Genomic DNA, 19131 nt, shown 5'->3' with positions numbered 1-19131 from the left:
TTCTTTACATCTCAGGCCTAAGTATTTTAATGATGATAGGTACTTGTACTTTCTTAATACGAAGCATTTAGTAGCTTTTTAAAATGTCATTTTATTCACAATGTACAGGTCAACTGCATTTAAACAACTGCTAGATAAACTGCCCATAACTTGAAATGCTGGATGAAAAACATATGTTGTACTTCCTCTACAAAGTTGTTCTATATCATTTTTAACCAAGTTTTGGATTGAAGAGGTGAATTATTGCACTGCATACAACTACGGGCCACACACTCAGTGCTGCCACCCATAAACACCTTACCTCATATTGAAGGACTGGTGACACAAGGCTGTACCCAACATCATGCAGGGCTGTGTGATGACTGATTCCAGTGAATGAAAGGTAATGTTCATAACCACAGGCTCTTGACCTGGTGGTGACCCACTCACTCTCCTTTTAAGAGGCTTCTATGAGGGGAAGAAAACCCACACCGGAGCACTTGTTTGGGTAGTTTTCTGAGAGGCACGGGGAATCTCATTAGCCTTGAAAGAGATTTTCCTGAATCTAAGTAAGGTTCCTACATTTTTTTGGATTCATTGTGCCTTTGTAGTTAAATTAACCAGAATAGCTTTCAGATGCCTGTGCAGCCATTTAGGAACAATAGTGGCCATTCTGTCCCGAGATGCACTAAAAGCATGGAACAGCTCTTTCTGTAGTATGAAAGCAAACATAGTGCTCGAGTGGTCTGGATGAACACTGAAACACTTGGAACAATATAACCTAGGGGTTACCTCAGCCATCTTAAACACCGCAAAATCTCTCCTGGATGGCTGTAATTGGAAAAACAGCACAAGACAAAGGAACTAAAGAACTAGCAGTGGGGGAAGTTAACTCAGGTAAAAAATAAATCTAACAAGAGAAGATGGAACTGAATTGACTGTAAAGCCAGACAGTTAAAACTTCACAGAGCTCACTGATGGAACAACAAACATAAGACAAGGAAAAATAGTATGGGAAATATACAAGTTAACACTCTTGGAATATGAAGTGAAAGCAGGTATCCAAAGGTGGTAGAGTCACTGAAAGGGCACTTTTACACACGTTCCCCCTCAGAGGAAATCCTACTGTTATTTCTGAGTGAGTCAGCCAGGGCTTATTCCACAGAATGAGCACATATGTTGCAGAAAGCCTTCCCAGTGAAATGCAATGAAGATGGAGCAATTGGGGTGATGGGCACCAGCTGAGGTCTGGGCAGTGCCTTGGTTCTGCCATGGGAGGTTCTGCCACCCAGCTGCACCCAGTAGCTGCAAGGGCAATGTGTTTGTCTCTGGGATTTATGCTTTGATTGATGTGTGCTTAGGTCTGTATTTAGAAGAGTAGGAGACAGAAGAGGAATTAAGCAAAAAATGTAAGGATTTGGGGGCTTTCAGTACAGGTTTAAAGATGAGAGAAAAGAAAACACAGAAAGACAATAAAATTCCTCAACATGTTAGAACATATCAAAAGGTCTATATAGAAAGAATACACAGCCATTGCGTGGTTCAAGTCAGCCAATTTGTTCAGATGTTGATAAGAGCTATGCTGCTTTCAGTAATATAAGAAGCACAATGCCTTACTGCCATTGAAATTGGTCCCCCTCAAAGTTCATGCTTAGGTCTGAGAAACTGGCTATGTTTTTTTAACAAGCAGTGTAGAGGGGACAGTGAATGTAATGGTGGCAACCACCTTGTGTCTTCCCTTCCAGGGAGCAGGTGTCAAGGATGCTGAAGGAGGAGAAGGGATGTGACAGCTGTCTGCAGCTCAGGATGCATTAAGTGATGACTGGGTGGTCTGCGGTACGATCTGGGACAGAGGAACCACGCAGAGAGCACAGAACACACAGGGCAGAAAGATTGAAACATGCTAAACCCTTGAATACCCCCCATGACAAAAACACAAGTGAAATATTGTCACAACATTTTATGTATTAGTTTGGACAGGAAGAAGATGATTTGTAAAGGGATATGTTTTCACAGGTAGCATTACACACACACCCCACTTTCCCAAATTGTTTTTAATTGGCTTGCAATCAGTTTTGTCTAGTCTCCCACCTGTCAGCCATGAAGACCAACTTACTCCATCAAAGTCCTGTAACTTTGTGAAGAACACATTTCTGAGCAAGTCCTCTCCATAATGTTACATTTATGTTGTGTGGCACCTCGAGCAATGCTTTGTGCTTTCCCTGTTTCAGAGCTTTGTGAACAGAATGTCTGGACCTGCAGATGTTCACCCTCCCACGAGTGCTGGCCTCTACTGCAAATTCTTGTTGCTGTCTTGTCCTTGGGAAGAGCCTTAGATATACAGGCTTATCATAGTGATTTAAACACAGCTACCTGCGGATGTGATGGATTTCCTTTATTTGCAGTCTCCCAGTCAAGACTAGATGGATATCTAAGAGGCATGTTGTAGCTCAAACAGAGAGAGGTGCTTGGTGCAGAAATTATAGGGTCAGATTCAAAGGCTGGTGTTGTGTGGGAGGTCAGGCAAGGTGAGTGTGTACTTCCAACCACTGCATCTACACTGTAAATTTCAAAGCTGTCTGTAAAACTAGGAAATGCAGAAGGAATTTAATGCAAAGCGTTTACCTTTCCTTTTGTCTGAGATGTAACCCAACGTTTTGCCTTTCCACCACATCATTGTGAAAGGAAATTAATTTCCCTGCTCACTGATTATACTGGAACTATTTAAAGCAAATTCTCAGCTACCACATACTTGATCATAGAAACTTTCTTAACCCCAAAGCTCTCTCGTTTCAACGCTTTCCTCCAACAAGAACTCCACCAGAAACAAAAATAACTTCTCTTTCTAACCTTTCAACCCAGGACTCCCTACTCAGCTTTAAATGCAATCCCAAGGAAGAGAATTTATCTATACTTTTTCTTCCTTTAGGCAGTTACTCACCTGTTTTCATCTGGCCTTTCTTCAGCCTTGAGCCTGGAAGGAGCAGGTTCACACAGTGCTCAGAGTATCAACAAATGAAGGGGGGACTGCCTGCAGAGAAGTGTAGGCCTGAGTTTGTTAAATCCTCAGAGAAAGGATGGAGCAGATAGATATATGCATAAGGCAGGCAGAATTGATATTATTTATTCCTCTTTGGCAGAGTCTGGACAGAAGAGACAGTAGAAAGTACGTCCATTTCATCAGACTGGATGTGTTCAAAGGTGATAACAGAAGCTGAATGAACTTGGCTGCCACTGTCCCCGCCTACAGCCAAAGACTGAATTTGGTGATGGCCCTCCTTGAGTAGAGCCAAGTGGTGCTCCATAGCCAAGACTGTCAGCCCAAAAGAGTTGCTGTGAGTTTTCTATTAGTGCAGTAGCTTCTTGTAACTTCCTTTACAGTGAGGGTGGTGAGGCACTGGAACAGGTCGCCCAGAGATGTGGTTGATGCCCTGTCCCTGGAGACTTCCACGGTGAGGCTGGATCAGGTCCTGGGTAACCTGATCTAGCTGTGCTTGTCTCTGTTCATTGCAGGGGAGTTGGACTAGATGACAGAGAGAAGGGAAAAAGAACACTTTACAAAAACACAAAAGTCTCAAGGTTTGTAACAAAGCAAACTGAGGAAGTGCCAGGTTATTATGAAACAGAAGCGGCTGAAAAATAATCACAGAACCAATACTTGCAGTATGTAGAAAAGAGTTCATTCAAAACATGGCACTGGGTTGGGGGGAACTGGAGACTGGAGTTGTACAACTGAACAAAAATGGAGTCATATTGGCTACCTGCAGAAAATACAACTGTAATGCAAATCTTGGGAAGTGGGAGCTGCAAGCAGAGTGAGCTCAGAGGGGGTGGAGGTGGCTGCCCACTTTTCTTAGCACTGCGCCTTTATGAGCTGAGCACTTCACTGAATGTGTTTTCTTTCATATTTATTTTCACAGGATCAGCCTGGTCTCATGTTCCAAGAATGAAACCCTGGCATGGAAGTGGCATATCTGCCAGTTAATGTCAACATTTGATGTGCAGTCAGAGAGCAAACAAGGTTTCATATTGTGGTAAAAAGGGAAATACTGTTTGCTTTAATTCTAGTTTCTTTGTGTCAGATGTATTAAGAGTCTCATAAAATAGTGAAAGAATTTCATTCTTACTTACAATTATAAGAAGCATATATATATATATATACACACACATATACATACACACACAATATACCTACTTCTACAAGTACAAACAAAATGTAAAATCTAGCTAGTAATGAATAGCTTGAAACATCCTTTTCAGAAAACATTATAATACAAGACTCCAGTGACTTTATCTAACGCTCAGTTACTAAGACGGGGAAGAGAACACTTAACTGTGAATGAGCTTCCCTATAGCAAAAGGAAAGTGCTCCCAGACTGAAAAATAGGCAGGGACAGACTAAGATATCATGTAGAGTGGGTACAGCTTGCTGTCCAGCTCTCACCAGCCATGTGTATATGACAGTTAATCCATGTGCTTTATTGTCCTCCAGTCTTCTGGATGAGAGATCACAGGAGATCACATTTCAAACAGTGATGTCCCAAGTGTGGGAAGAACAGAGCAATGGGACTCTCACTGCTGTAGGAGGCAGTGCTCAGCACCACAGGAGATAGTCCTGAGCTCCCAAGGACAATAATTAATGACAACCAGCACTGGCACAGCACTTCTGTTGAGTCTCAGAGCAGAAACACCTGCAGCATATCCCACCCTGGCAGGGAAATGGAGCTGGTGACCTAACAATCTTTCCCACCTCTAACTTCTGGGGCTTTATGAATCGTCAGTCACACCTAGGTGTGATATCGCTATAAAATCCCAGTCACGTAAGAGAGCTGGCAGGAAGCTCTGGCTGTGCAACTCTGTGGTTTTATGCTTAGCTGTGTTCTAAATACTGAAAGAATGAAGTAGACTTTCAAGCATCAGCGTTGACAGTTGCTTTCAGAGATATTCAAACAAACAAAATCCAGTCACCTAGACAGCAAAACCAGCTGCAGCTTGGGCTACAGCACAAACGTGACTTTTTGTTTTAAAAAGAAAGCCATCACTATCTAAATGCCACCTGTGGTGTGGTGTGACTAATACTGCTCTTCTTCAAGAGGTTGGCAAGGGCCTCTTTATAGACTCATAAAACCATAGAAGCATTTGGGTTGGAAAAGACCTTCAAGATCATTGAAGTCCAACCATCAAACTCACCTACCAAGTGCCACCACCAAACCATGTCCCTTAGTGCTGCAGAACATCCCCAGAGGAAACATGAGCACTGTGCCCAGCGCCAGCTCTGTACTTCACACAGAGGGTGGTGATGCACTGAACAGGTTGCCCAAGGAGGCTATGGATGCCCCATCCCTGGAGGCATTCAAGGCCAGGCTGGATGTGGCTCTGGGCAGCCTGGTCTGCTGGTTGGCGACCCTGCACACAGCAGGGGGTTGAAACTAGATGATCACTGTGGTCTTTTTCAACCCAGGCCATTCTATGATCCTATGATTGACTATGGACTATGGGTGACATCTACCTGTGATTGCTGCCATCTTAACACTAGGGCAGAGCTCAGTACATTTCTCTACATGGTGTGTTGCAATAGGAAAGTTTCTTTCCTTCTCCTCCTCCAAAGTCCTGCAACGGGAAAAGAAAACATGGGAAACCGTGTCTTCAAATCATACACCCATACTTCATCTCATTGTATAATCATCACAAAAATCTGGTGGTGAGCTGTACTGTATCTGTGTTTTGTCTGGAGGTTGGAAGTGGTTTTAACGATTTAAATCATGGTAAAGAAAAGGGCCACTCAAAACACAGAGCTGGAAAGCAGAACCGCTTCGGTGTCTGCAGTATTCTAAACTAGATTTTGGTCCAGGTCCTGCTCCACTGTGTCCTCGTGTTGGGAAAGTATATTCAGAGCTGACATGGCTTTCCCAGGTGTTTTCTACTGGGACAAAGTGCAGAGAATGCAGTTAATCACGAGTGCATTCAAGTGTCCTAAGGTCTTTGGGTGAAAGCTGTTAGAGACATTGAAAAAGTGTTTAATAATCACAGCCCCATGTCCTCAGCACAGGCTTTTTGGGTTCACAAAAGTTCAAACACCTTTTAAGAAATTTAGGCCAAAATGTAAGCAGGCCAGAGCCATGCAGCAGTTCCAATGGCAACGGGGACAGCGCTTTGTTGAACCATTTTCAGGATCATGACTACTGGGTAAGATGCATGCTGAGTGGTGCTGCTTTTATAAACCACAGCAGGCACAAAGGTACTGTGTGCAGTTTCCTATAGTTGACATAAAGATATATACATTTTTCTTTTCAACAGTCTCACTTCTACACAGTTTCAATTAGAAGTGCATATAACAACAATCCCCAAGAAGATTCAACATTGGGTCTTTCAACTGACTGTCAACACATCCTGTTCTTCCTCATTTGCAATACTTGTCCCTAAAAACAAACTGGACATAAAAGGTACCTGTTTTTTTCAGCAAAAATGAGACTCATGGATGAGAATTAAGAAAACACAAGTTTTGTAGCAACTATGAAAGCTGCAACCTCAGCTAAAAGAAAACATAAATATTTCCCTGCTCTCTATTTTCCTGTCTTTCCATTGGTTCCTCGGACAATCCTCGGGGATAGTATTGAGGCATACACACACTTAATTGCATGCAAGAGGCTGTTATTGTGCTATTGCACTGTATGGAGTGCTATGGCCGAGCAAGGGAGATGTGAAACTCACTACAGATAAAGGAATTTCTTGCCAAAAGAAAGGAAAAGATAGCATCTATTTCCTATAAAGAGAGGCAATTGGAGAGCTGCCTTATGTTAATTTGATTCTTAGAAAAAGGATAAAATCACTACAAATGAAACAGTCACACCTCCTGTAACGATTTCCTGTTTTGTTTTGCCTTTTTCCCTAGCTTAAGTCTATACTTATGAAATGCTTTTGGATTATGTAAAAACATTGCAGAGGATTTTATTGCCTCTTGTTGTACTGGCTAAGAGTTACCCAAACCATCCACAGATGGAAGAAGAAGTGGTTATCTGCAACTTCTGGAGTAGCTAGAAGGAAGGTAAGCAATCTTCTTAGTTCTCTAAGAAGTAGAAATTAAGAGCAAAAAGAGTATTACTCTATGGAAACCAACACACACACACGAGGCCCAGTGTTCTCTCCTGCATTTAAATACAAAAGCACTTGCAAGTATCATAGCTATGCACTATTTTGAACTGAACTACAGAGTATTTTACACCAACTGCACGTTTCTGGTATCCCTTTAGTGCGACAAGCTCCTTAGCACAACGCTGAGCAATACCTCAGTGCTGGTTTTTTTCTGCCACAAACCCATTAAGTACTGAGAAGTTAATCATTAGCCGGCCAGTTGTGCATTGAGACAGACTCCCTTCTTTGTCTTACAATGTTACTAAATGCCTTCTTTGAAATGCCGCATAAAAGTCATAGATGCCCTTTCTTTACAAGTCAGCCATCCAGGCAAGCGATGTTTTATATAAGTTCAGCCAACAAAGAGCCCTCCTTGTTTAAATATAGAAGCATAGGGCAGATAAGGCTGAGCAAACCGCTGCTGCCATGAGCCCGGGCTGCAGATAGGGGCTGGGGGCTGGAGGACATTGCTGCACCAGATTTCACCCAAGAATTATGGGGTGGGGACAGGATATGACATGAAAAACGAATTAGGATGAGGTCCAAATGGTCGTATATATTTGCAGTAGCGCAATGGAAAGCTGTCAGCATTTCCTAAGGATGTTTCATTGTTCTGAAGGGGAGATTGGCATGGTTACTGCCTTGAAAACACACAGTCCTACACAGCAGGTGAATGAATAGGGAGATGAAAAAGCAGGACTGAGCAAGACAGCAGAAAGTTCCCCCTCCCAAATCACTGACCATTATCCCCCAGCAGCAGTGCTTCCCTACATTTTTGCTAACTGGCTTTTACAAGGTAAAACTGGTGCCCAGCTGAATAATGCTCACTTTGCTTGCCCCTGGTGGAAACACAAGGCCGGCAAGGCAGGGCTCAGCTAATGTATAATCTATATTTACATGTCAAAAAAAAAAAAAAACCAACCCTTATTTAGGCTCTTGATTTATAATCCCTAGTTTTCATAAAAGTCACTCATTCCCAGTGAAAGAATGCAGAGTAGATTTATAGGATCTGCATTATGCCTTAAATCTTAATAGCATTTTTAAAGCACATTTATGAGTCATCCTAAGAAGCGTTTTCCCTCTATTTTCAAGGCATTGTTGTGTAAAAACAGATCCAAATCTTTACCTTAAAAACAAGATTATTTTAGCCAACCATGCTGGCATCGTCTCTGCTGCAATGCTAAACACTATGTCTACAATGTCCTTATAAGCCCCTATTTCCAAGGGTTCACAGCTTGAATGTAAAATGCGCTCTGTACTAAACTTTGTCTGATAAGATCTTTAACCTACATGAGTGATGAATTTTTGTTCACCATTATAGCCAAAATAAAGTCTTTGGAGGTAGCTGTAGCGAAGAAGAAAGTAAAGGGCCTGATGCTGTGCCCTCCCCCTGTCCCTCACACCAGGTTCCTCTTTGCTTCAAGAATTCTACTTGAAATACACAAAGCTCAGGTTCAATCCAAAGCAGCACCATCTGATCCCAAGTGCATTCATCGCATGCACACATACAGAAGTGCTGGCAGGGCATTAATGGCGCAGCACTGACTCTTAAGCAGCTCTCTGTAGAGCCAATATGCTTCACATGGAAATTTAAATATGTTTTGAAGAAGTGAGGAATTGAGTATCATAACATGGATTGGTACAGAAGCAATTTCTTAAACATTTCTTTTAGGAAGCCAAGCAGCAACTGGTTCACATGCAAATGTGTTATTACAAACCATAAATATGTATGTGCACTGATGAGATGTTTCAGCAGGACTATTCCTGATGCCAAGTGCACCATTTAGGAGATATATCTGCAGAAACAAGGTCCTCAGTGAGTGACGAATTGCGTAGCACAGAGATCTTTGTAAAGCATCTATCGCTTTGTTAACAAACATGCTGCATCTTTTGGAAGAGTCTAAGAGAGCTGACTCCAACTGACTGAAACAACAGTGATGGGGTCCAAAGGAGTACCTCCAAAGTCTTGTGAGCACACGCCTGGCTGACTCCCCTTTGCTCTGTATTCATGGCTGCACAACCCATCACCCTATCTCTGTTGCTGAAGCTGTCTCTGCACAGAATAGTTAAGGGCCTGGATTGAGCAGCACAATCCTGGAAGAAGTGGGAGCTAAGGAGGCAAAGAAGAGCCACTCACCCACCTCTGTGCTGATGCAGTAGCCATGAGTCCGTCATGGAAAAGGCAACAGCAGATTCTGAATGAAGTTGTCTAGAGTAGAGCAGGTGCAGTGATAGCCCAGAAGGAGGCGAGAGCTCCATGGGGTGACCAGGCACCACACACCTGTTTCAGAACCTGGAAAAGATGCAAGACACAAAAGCAAGATCTCCATATCAATGTTTCTGGCATAGCTCTGTAAATTCCACCTAAATATCATTTTAGTAATGTAATTTTTGCCACAGGAGTCTTCCAAATAACATTTCTGGAAATAGAAATGTGAACATTTCAGAATCCATGCCATAGTTCAGGCTAACCTCACGTATTTTATTTCTCATTTTTATCCTGAGATTTCAGTGCTTTCTTTGTCGTGACAGAAATTGAAAAGGTTTGACTTTTGTTTTCTTTTTTTGTTTGTTTTTAGTGGTGTTCTAAACTATGGTTATTTAACCAAAGGAGCTCAAAATGAGTGGGAAATACTTGTGTTCCACACAGCATTATTGTACACTACGTATCAAATACAACCAATAGAGAAAGACAAATAACCTGGGAATGGCAAACGCTTCCAGTGAATTACAAATATGTTTTAGAGTGACCTGAATCGCATTTCAAAGCGCTCAGAATATTATCCCACTAATTCAAGTGTTTACCGTGGATCCAGTCTCACTGCCTCCATTCATGTGAGCAGTCCCATCCATAGCAAGAAGACTGCAGAGGTAAAGGCCATTCCTGAGTACCCATTTTCAGAGTACCCGCTGTTCTTTCCTTACATGCTTTAAAATTAAAATGTTACATTTACAGTCACATTTTCTATCGCAAAGAGTTTTTCAAACAGTCTACATCTCCTACCTGGTTAATCTTTACAGAAAAGATCCATCATAAACACAGACATTACTTTTTGACAAACATTTGGATTTTTTTTCAACAGTTTTTCTTTGGGTCAGAAAATGAAATCATTATTTTAATGTCAACATGTAAACAACAATAAAAGTCTTTAAACTATACCATCATATTTTTTAATACAAAGGATCGCAATACCTCTTCAAAGGCTTTCTTAATCAATGGCCATAAAGCTTAACGACTCGTAGGTGTTAATATTTCTGCCATGTTTTGCATACATACATACGTGTCATTCCTAAGGCCACAAAAGAGGTCAGCGCCAACCAGCGAAAAAGCTCTGAATTTCTACCTTCCATATTTCCACCAACAAATAGATACTGATATTTGTATATAATCTGTTAAGATAAATTCTAAAAGAAGAAAGAAAGGAAGAGAAGGAAGGAGAGAAAACAACCCCAGGGATTTACCTACAGAGCTCAAATGACTTCCAGGCATCCAGCGTCAATAATATACACATACTTATACAGGTACCAACATGAGATGTGATTATTCAGTATTCAGAGTTCTTAGCTTTGGTCAGTCAAACAGTTAAACAAGTGCTGAAATTGGAGTGTGTGTGAGGAGCCCTAGTGAAACATCAGATGACTGCGTGCCAACTACTTAAGGCTCTACATACCGCTACTGCAGAGCGTGCTTTTGCTGCTAGTCAGCTATTTTCAGGATTTGAAGTTAAAACACACATTGAGCACAGTTTCAGTTCTTTGTTACTCCACTGCAGCATGGGAGGTGAAAAAAACCTCAAAATTCTCTACTGCTATCCCCAGTGCAGATCAGACAGTGATGTCCATGGCCAAGACTGAAACTCATAGCAGGTAACCCATGAGAAGTACGTGTTTACAGCCTCTAAAACCCCAAACTGCAATGGCAAAGGCAACCAAAGTTCTTAGGAAAGTTCCTGGAGTTTAGACACAGACTAGACTGCAGAAGCTCCATCCTGCACTAAAACTCAGCTACTCTTTTATCCCACCCTACTCAATGGACGCATCAAACAGGCAGCAGCAGAGCACCCTCCAGGTAAGACCCCCTGTGAAATACTGCAAAGCAAGAATTCCTGTCTGCTGTCTTCACCACGGGTCCAGCCAACTACTTGCTTTACCTTCCAGAAATACTTATTATTAGATGGAATAGGTCCATTAGAAGAGGTCGGATAAATCCTCTCCCAAAAAAGAGCCGTCCAGTGACAAAGCACTGCCTCCAAAGACAGATGGCGGAGGGCCACATCTTCTCACAGAAACAGAGGAGTGTCAAAGGGCCACTGTTCTTACATTATCTCATGATTTCAAATAACCAGAGTCAAGTGCCATAACATGCCAGGACCAAAGCTTTTCCTCATAGGGTCAGAGGAGCAGGATGCCCCGGAGGCTGTGCTGTCTCCACTCTGAGAGTTTCCAACACCAGACCGCACAAAACGCAGCTGCAGCCTCCAAATGACCATTGTAATGAAATATTGTATTTTCAAATGCATATTTTATAGAAGCAGGAAATGTTTTTCACCTTCGTTCTTTCCACTAGCTCAGGAACATGCTTTTTCCCTCTTAACAAAAGCTTTTAGCAGTTGAGATGTATAATCTGCGTGGAGGAGTTTATGGCTGCACAAGGCATAATGCCTGGATGTCAACTGAGACTCAAAAAGCAATGTCTTTTCAGCTGCACTAGAAAATGTACTTGATACAGACAGTGAACATATTTAATGCAGACAGAAAATTATACTGTGGGAGACCATGAGAAGCAAGCCCCTTACTCTGTTGCCCTTGGACAATCAACCTACAATCAGCCCTGTTCTTAGCATGTCTATGTCTTTTTTTAAGAAAGCCTTGTCTGGTGTAGGTTACAAAATCTGCCTTGGCATTTTTTTTACTTCAGGATGCCAAATGACAAAGATATTATCACACATCATGTTGGTTTGGCTCTGAGATTTGATATGTGTCTTGTTCTTAGTCTAGTTTTTTCTTCTTTGTCACACTTACGCTATCCAACTGGAGACTGCACACCAACCTCAGTAGACGTGTCTACATGCTGACTCACTAAGTCACATATATTTGGAAATGTATTAGCTGGCAGCTAAGGAGTTTTTCATCTAAGCATTGAATCTCTTGATCAGTAGGAGCTGAACATTCTCCTAGCAGGAGATAATTAGCATGGACAAGTAGGGGCAGGCTATCAGCTACAGACACTAAAATGCGTATTACTTGTTGAAGCACGAGTTACTCTTGCTCTTGGATTGCATTATCTCATACATTCCTCTCTTGAAAGCTTCCTTTTATTAAGTATATACCATGTATGCCTTAAAGCTAGCACTCCCTTTTTGGCTTGATCCAGTTTGGACTCTGGATAAACCACTTCAGAGAAAACTTCTGGAGATGATGAGAATAGTATTGGCTAATGCCTTGTGCTCCCAACCTTCACTTCATATCCCTGTGCTGGCTCAAACTTTGTTGATCTGGTTACAGGATCACAAGCAGATGTTGCCAAAGTCTTTTCTGATCTACTGAGTCAGCAACTCAAGGTGTAATAGGGTTTAAGCCTGAGTCTCCATCCCAACTGCTGAAGGAAATGGGGGGAGAAAGCGAAAGAGGCCAGAAAGGGGAACTTCAGTTAGAAACGACAAGAAAATAGGAATTCTGAAAAACTATTAAGATCAGAAAAACAAATGTTATCTGTGGATTCCCACCCTCCCCCCACAAAAAAATATGCAGCCGGGAAGCAAAAACTTCAGGCCATGTACTCACGCGGTGGTGAGGTGCTCACAGGAAGGTGGGACTGCTGGGCTGCCCATTTGGTGTCCTCACCTGGCTGAGTTGCAGTCCTAAACAAAAGTCTCAGTCAGAATCAGCTGCACTGCTATGGGAAAAAAAAAAATCAGTCCAAAGAAACTGCATTTTCTTATCAAAATGATATATTTTATTCAGCTTTCACCTGCTGACCTGCCCGCTCCAGCTGAGGGTTACAGAAGAGAAGACTCTCCCTGGACCGTGAGATTCAACAAACACCTCTCAACAGAAATACAGGCTTGTGGACTGATCAGAAAGTGACAAAGTATTTCTAGTACATAACGTAAAAGGTATTAACTTGTATTGAAACATGAATTGAGCTTCCATTTTAACCACTGATAGCCATTAGAAAGATAACGGGTCATCTTATTCATTACGTCTAGAAAGACCCTCAGAATGTGCTGCTAAGGACAGGTTGGAGTGATTGCTTTCTATCAATTAGCAGCATGGGACATGTTCTAAATGTAGCCTAGTCTAGACTTTCCTGCTTTGGGTAGATAACACAGCTGATATCACACAAGACTGTTTGATGAGAGTCTTTACAGAAAGAATCACTGCTGTGGGAAGTTCAGATATGATTTTCAGCTGCTGAAATAAGATCAGACTGAAAATCTCAGCTCAGCTCTCAGATCAACACGGGTGAAACAATGCCTTCCTGAAGGCACATCTACGTGGGGAGGAACCAGCAACCATTCAGCAAAACTCAAATGCAGTTCTTCAGTGGGGGGCTTTCATTCCCCACTGTGCCTGTGGCACATGGGCAGTGAGCCAGTAGGGGTCTGGGGAGCAGGGTGAGTGGGATGAGTGGGACTGCTCCTCCAGCTCAGAGCTTTCCAGCTCTACTCAGGTGGGACCTGGCCAATGCCCAGCATCCCTCTGTTGGATCCAACACACAGAGATGCCCTTGGCTGTGCTCTGATGAGTGGCGAGGAGCTGAAGCCAGGCTGATTCAAGCTGGAAATGCAGCATTTTATTTATTTGTTTGTTTGTTTTTAGCAGAAGCTGTGATTTTAAATAAGGGTCTAAATCTGCATCGGGTATCTTTCTAAAAGATGACCTCCTGCAACTGTGGGGCAGATACAGAAACATTGTGACCTTAAGAATTTATTTCTATCAAATATGAACTTCATTTCCATCGTTTCCCACTGTCCAGAGATGTCAGAGATCAGTTTAATTGCATAGACTGTCAAGACTCCCTGGGAATTATGTGTAGTTTTTTTCCTATCTCTCTCAGACAGGATCCATCTTCACTTTGAATAATTACTGCCAGAGCTGAATCAGAAACTGCCAAAGCTGCAGGAAAGAATCCAACATTTTTCTACACAGATTCAAAGCAAATATGAATTCCCTTCCCTTTCCTTTTCCTTTCCCTTCCCTTCTACCACAACCCCTTTCACTTCATTCCCTTTGAATAACTTACCATGAATGAATTTAGTGAGGGAATGGTACACAAGAAATCTTTGGGCAAATCCTCAGCTGTTTCAATTGGCTGCAGTAAAGCTACACTCTGTTACACCCTGAAGATGCACCACAGTGGATGTGAAAAGCTCTCTTGGAGATTATTCACCTCGTATGAATGCAACTGTTCCCATCAGCTATCTCAGCTTAAAGATTGTGGTTATTGAGTCAGGGGACAGAACAATGGTATGGGATTGAGCCCAAGCAATTAACTCTTCCCTCAACTTTATTACTGAATCCTGAACTGGCATCCCACAGAGAACCTGTAACAATCTTATTCAGATCAAAGCCCCCACTTTTTAAATAATGAGAAGTTTGGAAAACAAAAATCAAAGGGCAGCCTATGATTCACACACAGAAATTTTATAAAAACCACAAAATCAAAAGGCCCTTAATTGAGGCCTTTCAACCCAACCAAGTATTCATTCCAAGATAATTACCTGCCATAAAACCCTCTGCCACAGAGACACTGGACTAGAAAACCTTTGAATTGCACACGGAACTTAAGGAAAGAGCTGGCTGGGATGTAATCCTGCTGAGACCTGAAAAGGAGAAGTTCTGGGGGGGAACCAAGCCTTCAGTGCAAGTCATTCCTCTGTAAAAACATGTCATCATTGAGAAGGCTCTACAACAAGAAAAGACTGGGGAAGATCTGCCAGGAGCAAACCAGGTACTCTTATAAATAAGGAACAAATAGCACTGTACATCACATTGGGTTAAATGCCATGAGTAGCATCAAATGGTATCTTGAAGAACAGATGAGTCAACAGCCAGAAATGCAACTGATTAAAACCAAAATTAAACTGGCTCTAACTGATGGTGCATGAAGGGCTACAATCAAAAAAAGAAAAGAAAAAGGGAAAGTCTTCTGCTGTTGGGATTCCTCTGTTCCTTCAAGCTACAATAGGTTCTGAGCTACACAACGTTAAAATCGTCACTGTCCTTTTGGGCACCTCACCAAAGATGAGGGCAACTCTTGGAGCAATGCAGTGCTCAGTCCCTGCCATAGACCTGCCTCACAAACAGTGGTTTGGTTTTGTGGTTGTTGGCCAATATCTGAAAGGATAGAATTTCCAGACTGGAAGGGATCCACCAGCACCGGAGTCCAACTCCTGCTCACTCTCAAGGTACTGATTAAGAAGCTTTAGACTGACAAATAAGTACACTTAGGAAGTTCTCCAAATAAATGACTGATTATAATTGCTAAGGACTTTCAGATGAAATGGCTTTAACATAACTTTTACTGAAAATTTGGTATGACAGAGGGCTATACTCAACAGGAACTATTTCTGTCAATCTAGATGTATTTCACCATGGTTGCATGGCTGATCAAATATCTCTACAAACAAATGCAATTGTTGAAATTTTGAAATGAAACAATTATGGTCCTCTTATTTTCTGATCAATTCAGATATGTGAAGACAAATACGTAGTTAGCATACAAAGAGGCATCCCTCCAAACATTACATTTGGTTCCTATGAAAATTTTCTTGCTGTAGTAAGGCCAAAAATACATACAATCTATAATATATATATTTGCTTTTGCTTTTTCTTCCCTCCTTTGTGATATTACTATCAGTATTTTGCATATTATGCTAGGTTATATGGGTAGGTCCTGAACTGATGCGGCCCAGCCCTGTGCCCCAGCTTTGCTGCTGGATCAAAACAGAGGCTCAGAGAAGTTCATTCCTTTAGACCTTTTTATACGATGAAAGCTAAGAAAAGACTGCATCAGTGAACCCAGGACAGCTTTAGGAAAGAGCTCCCCTGACATCACCAGTTTACATCATCTTTGTTTAAGCAAGCAATTTATTATTCTCCTGGGGTGCAACTTCTGTCAGTCTGAGCTGGCTTCAGACTAGATGTGCAAGTGAGAGATTCAGCAATACTCATTGCTCAGAGCATCTCACCGCCTGCTCAAGGTCATAGGCAAACAAGTACAAAGGGAGCACCACTGTAGAAAGATGAGGCAAAACAGCCTTCAGAAGCTGAACAACCTGTTCCAGTGGTTTTGAGACTGATTTCAACCTGGGACTCATTGTGTGCTTTCTCACAGCTTTCTACCATGTTAGCTGAAGAATTCTATCTAGCAAACGAGATGCTTTTTGTTAAGTGCAAACTCCCCCATAGCCACAGACCACTGAAAGTTCCAACAGGACACACACGTGGTCCAGAGAAACCATGTCCTTCGCTGAGCTGGCTCTCAGAACCACTACAGACTCTCAACACTGGTAATAAGTATTAGATGCTTCTACCAAAAGAATACATCTGTTTCTCTACTGATTTGAGCATGCAGGGGTGGATTCCTACTGAACTGCTCTGCATTCAGATCTGTCTCAGGTAGGGCTGGAAGTGTCACTACCTGTCTGCAGGTTGGATGAGAGGCAGCTCTGGGTGGGTTCTCTCCAAAAGAGGATGACACCACGTGGCCAGGAGACACACAGCAGGGTGCAAGAGTTAGGAAGCTATAACAACAACAGTATTCATAATAGATTAATTAAGCATATCTGTTGTCCAAAACACATCGATACCTTTGGCCAGTTGTGCTTCCAATCCTTTTGGCTTACTTCAAAGTGCTCAAATCATACTGAAACTCACAGCCAGCTATTCGCCGTGCACCAGCAATGCCCATTCCAGCAGTGCTGAGGTATGTAAATCTCAAAACTGTCAGAAAGAACTTTTCCTGTTGTAAATTTTCTGTGCTCCTTTCTTCCTCCCACGCACACAAAATCAGCTTCTGTGATCCACAGTGCCCCGCAGGAGCGCTGCCAGCAGTTTGCCATGGGTTATTGGCATAAGCATCCTCTGATCCTCCAGGTCAGTGCAGAAACACTGCTTTCAACACCTGAACAGAGCACACACTTGCTGTGATCTCTGTGCTCAGTATTTTCTAGAAAGCAAAATCTCCCCTTTATTGTAAATAATGAGTGATTAAGAAACAGTTGTGCAAGACAGAAATAGACCAAACTAGACTGGGTTACAGCCAGCCATCTGACTAACAGATCTACCTGTCTGCATTAGAGGCAAGGTAATGCTTAAAATTGTACTTATCGTGCATTTTCAAGCATTTAGTCATCAAGCCAAAGCAGATTTCAAGCAAAGGTTAGCCTGGTGCTTAAAGTCTAACCCCATCTCCAACTTCTTATCACATTATAAGAATCCTGGATGTCCTCAGTATCCTCCTACCTTCCCCAAGCAGCCCGCAGCCAGTCATAAATCACACCGAAATCTGCTTCTCCTGCCTGGCTGGTTCCTTAGGGCTGCCCCACTTCGAGGGCAGAATTAGTGGGAAAATGCAGCACAACCCTTGGAACGCATTTTATCACTCTATGAGTGACTGTCCCCATTCCCTGAGCTCTGCTGCCCTCTCCTGCATGAACTGGAAACTGATGGTTTGGGAAATCCTGGGAGGGTTTCAATGAAATACCGCATTCTTGTGGCTTTCAGCGGGGATTTGGTTATACCCTGAGGGGGGGACAGGAGTTGGAGGATGAGCGAAAACAAAGCTGGGAAGGGAAAGTGATGGTGAGAGCTTCTGGATGGAGAGAGGGGAGAGTAAACATAATAATAATGATAGAAAATAAACATAATAATAGTAAAAAACATACATCCAGCCACCAGTCTGTATCTGTGAGGGAGACACCCAATGAGACAATCTAAAAGTGGGCCCGCTTATCTACACTGCTGACTTACACCACCTCTTGTGCTGGCAAGTTGGAGGCCCACTGCCACAAAACAGGGGAATTTTGGAGAAAAACCAAACATTTATAAAACTTCATTGAAAATGAAAACGTGGCGGAATCACAAAGAGAAGCAATGCCCTTCACCCCCCATTCTGTGGTGAGGAATTTGCCTGCAAAGCAGTCAGAAAGGATAAACAGATGATTTCAGTTGGGTTCAAAGAACGTCTCTTAGCTTTTTGATGAGATGGTTGTGGCATACAATAATAATGTAAAAGCTGTATGTTAGCCCAGTCCTACTGGGAGCAAACGCTGCTACCAGAAAATATCGCTTTCCGGACTGGGCGATCGCTGACAAATCGCCTTCCTGCTCTCCTGGTGTTGGAAGGCTGCTTTTCCTTGCCATGCATCTCGGCTTGGTTTTAATCAAAACCAGGCGTAAGTTGGGAGAGTAGAAAAAGAAAACAGATGCTGAGGTAAACCGCAGAACAGAGCTGGAAGAAACTGTCATAAAGAAAAGTTTCTTTGGCTTGATAAGTATTCGAGAAATATTTTTCTAGAGTGGAAGGGAAGGGAAAAAGGGAAGGGAAAAAGGGAAGGGAAAAAGGGAAGGGGAAAAAGGGAAGGGGAAAAAGGGAAGGGGAAAAAGGGAAGGGGAAAAAGGGAAGGGGAAAAAGGGAAGGGGAAAAAGGGAAGGGGAAAAAGGGAAGGGGAAAAAGGGAAGGGGAAAAAGGGAAGGGGAAAAAGGGAAGGGGAAAAAGGGAAGGGGAAAAAGGGAAGGGGAAAAAGGGAAGGGGAAAAAGGGAAGGGGAAAAAGGGAAGGGGAAAAAGGGAAGGGGAAAAAGGGAAGGGGAAAAAGGGAAGGGGAAAAAGGGAAGGGGAAAAAGGGAAGGGGAAAAAGGGAAGGGGAAAAAGGGAAGGGGAAAAAGGGAAGGGGAAAAAGGGAAGGGGAAAAAGGGAAGGGGAAAAAGGGAAGGGGAAAAAGGGAAGGGGAAAAAGGGAAGGGGAAAAAGGGAAGGGGAAAAAGGGAAGGGGAAAAAGGGAAGGGAAAAAGGGA

At 42.6% G+C, this 19131-nt stretch overlaps 1 long non-coding RNA gene across 16 annotated transcripts in view; it reads left to right on the top strand.

Annotated features, from left to right (window-relative positions):
* LOC107053719 overlaps window positions 1-15925 on the top strand; it is a 173928-nt gene extending 158003 nt beyond the window's left edge. For 10 of the 16 annotated variants that reach the window (XR_006939688.1, XR_005860916.2, XR_005860917.2 and 7 more), the window contains 6 exons: window positions 109-382; window positions 1725-3314; window positions 3900-6422; window positions 6872-7024; window positions 9690-11179; window positions 13075-15925. This is a non-coding gene — a long non-coding RNA (uncharacterized LOC107053719). Of the gene's footprint in view, window positions 1-108; window positions 383-1724; window positions 3315-3899; window positions 6423-6871; window positions 7025-8782; window positions 9255-9689; window positions 11180-13074 lie in introns of those variants that run through there. The other 6 variants (XR_005860915.2, XR_005860908.2, XR_005860906.2 and 3 more) reach the window with 6 other exon arrangements.
* Window positions 15926-19131: the final 3206 nt, after the last annotated feature.

This window comes from Gallus gallus, chromosome 6, assembly GCF_016699485.2.
Source record: "Gallus gallus isolate bGalGal1 chromosome 6, bGalGal1.mat.broiler.GRCg7b, whole genome shotgun sequence".
Taxonomy (NCBI): Eukaryota; Metazoa; Chordata; class Aves; order Galliformes; family Phasianidae; genus Gallus; species Gallus gallus.
This window is presented reverse-complemented; position numbering and strand designations above follow the sequence as displayed.